This window comes from Dermacentor andersoni, chromosome 5 (genome assembly GCF_023375885.2).
Source record: "Dermacentor andersoni chromosome 5, qqDerAnde1_hic_scaffold, whole genome shotgun sequence".
Classification (NCBI taxonomy): Eukaryota; Metazoa; Arthropoda; class Arachnida; order Ixodida; family Ixodidae; genus Dermacentor; species Dermacentor andersoni.
The window spans coordinates 153,953,336-153,955,899 of NC_092818.1; the positions used below are offsets into that span (position 1 = coordinate 153,953,336).

Sequence of the window (2,564 nt, forward strand, 5' to 3'; positions counted from 1 at the left end):
CTGTCTATCGCTGGCGGTTTTCCGTAGGTCTAAATATCACGCCGGGTCACGGTGTGGCACGTGAATGCCATGGGCGTGACGGCCTGCCCAGGTGGCGCTGTGGAAATGACCTCCACGCCACGCTTATCGGTTTCGGGCATTAGAAAACGCGAGGCCCTGATGGTGAATGCAAGGCGCCGCGGTATATGTGCTCGTCTGAGCTGCGCGGCGGTGGGAATTTCGGAGAGTTTTGTACTCGTTCGCCTTATACATCCCTCCCCTCGCGCGGCCTTACCCTGATTTACGCGATAAATAAAGGAATAAGCTCAGATTCATTTCCTAGAAAAATAAAAAATAAAAAAAACGGCAAGCCTATAGCCCAAGAATACATCATCTCAGCCAGGTCGAACAAGTTCTCTCGAAAGTAGTGGTTCCCCCTATACATTACTCCCCTCGCACGTGCTTACCCCTATTTACGCCATAAATAAGCGAATCAGATCAGACTAATTTTCCAGAAAAAAAATGGAAAACGGTAAACCTATAGCCTGAGAAAATATCGTATAAGCCAGGTGGAATGAGTTCTCTCGAAAGTACTAGTTTGCCCTATACATCAGTCCCTTCGCATGTGCTTACCCCGATTTACGCGATAAATAAGTATACGAATGAGATCAGATTAATTTTCTTGGAAAAAAAAATGAAAGAGAAGGTAAGCCTATACCATGAGAAAATATTGTATAAGCCAGGTTGAATAAGTTCTTGTTATAGCGTGACGTCGCATGTCACTGCGCAGCCAGTGCGCGCATTCCTTTTGTACGGATCATGTGATCCCTTGTCTGTATTTACTTGTGTACTTGTTTATCTTTTTCGGGCGACACGTTTCACCGTCTAACAAATGTAATCGCACAGCACAGGATGCGCCTGTATGTGTCCGAAGTTTCTGGAATCTCATCAATGGTTCCATCCGCTGTCTGTGGCCGAACCTTGTGTAATCTGATTGCAGGTATGCGCGACGTGAATAATTTAGAACTTTGTGGAAGACACGCGGGTCCCAGCGATTGCTCTGGAACATTCGATGACTGTTGTATAAAAGCCGACGCGCTTGACCCACTGATACGATTTTGACGATCGCCGACTGTGTTCGCCGCTGTCGCCGTTCTTTAAGTGTAGCCTGTTTTTGTGGGCAGTAGTTCGCCCAATAAAAGTTAGTTTCGTCTTCCACAGTATATCAACTGTGTTCTTCATACGTCACTACCACGTGACATCTGGTGGAGGTGCTTTTCGTTCATGTATTGTCACTACCGCGTGACAATATAAGTGCGCTGTCAAATAAACGGTCATCCTTTTGCTTGTTGGAATGCTGCCTGTCCGCTTTATTGCACTGGCGACGAGGGTGGGACGTGCCTGCTTCCACCAGCTCAGCACAGAAGCAGTATCATAGGCGATCGGCGGTCGACAGCCACGGAAAGGAAAGCGCCAGCAGCCATGGCCCAGAACGGATGAAATCGTCGGTACCACAGCAACGAGTCAACGCAGTCATCGGGAGAGCGAACCGATAAGTATACAGTCACTTCACTGGAGATGGCGCGACTAGGGATGCTAGACGAGTACGACGAGAAGGATCAGAATTTTGAATCCTATTTAGAACGCTTTGAGCATTTCGTCACAGCAAACAATATGAAAGAGGGAAAGGAGCTGGCTGTGTTGTTGAGCGTGATAGGACCACGAACGTACGAGGTGCTCAAAAGTTTGGTGGTACCCGCCGTTCCTAGGGACAAATCCTTTGAAGAGGTGGCAGTGCTGTTGAAGAAGCACTATAGCCTAAGCTGTTCGGTCATCGCCGAACGTTGCGAGTTTAACAGGCGAGCACAAGAGGAACAAGAAAGCGTCGAGGATTTCATAGTGGCCTTGAAGCATTTAGCAAGGAAGTGCGATTTTGGTCTGTTTCTGCAAGACGCACTGTGAGACAGATTAGTGGCAGGCATAAGACGCGAAGAAACGCAACTCGCCTTGTTTGCTGAAGAAAATTTAACCTTTGAAAAGGCTTGCAATATAGCCTTGGACCGGGAGTAGGCTGCGCGACTAACAGCGTTACTGCATGCAGAAGGCAATGAAGCGGTGCTGCATGCCATGACGATAAGAGAACAGGGATCTGAAAGGAAATGGAAGCTTCGGAAGTTCAAGGACGTAAAGCGAGTCTGCGAAATATGTGGCAAGGCGCATGCCGCTAGTGTTTGCTGGTATATAAGAATGTGCAGTGTCACAGCTGTTCACAAACTGGCCATTTACAGAAGATGTTTCCCAGTAAGCGCAGAGAACTAAAGACCGAGAACGTGGTGGGCTGCTCTGATAGTGACTCTGAATTAGAGGTGTACCATGTTATTAATACAGTACGTTCTGGATACGAAGTGCAAGTAAACGTAAAATGGGAAGGCCTGCATGCAGATGCTTACGGGAGCTGCTGTAACCGTAATTCCTGAAAGTGTTCGGCTGAACGCATTTCCTCATGTCAAGTACGAGCCATCGCAAGTCACCCTAAAAACATACACTGGGGAACCCGTTCCAGTGAAGGGGCAATGCAACGTTTT

The 2,564-nt window shown here is 47.7% G+C and overlaps 1 pseudogene; it reads left to right on the forward strand.

The window, feature by feature from the left end:
• Window positions 1-1,557: 1,557 nt before the first annotated feature.
• LOC140218576 (uncharacterized) lies at window positions 1,558-2,298 on the forward strand (annotated as a pseudogene).
• Window positions 2,299-2,564: the final 266 nt, after the last annotated feature.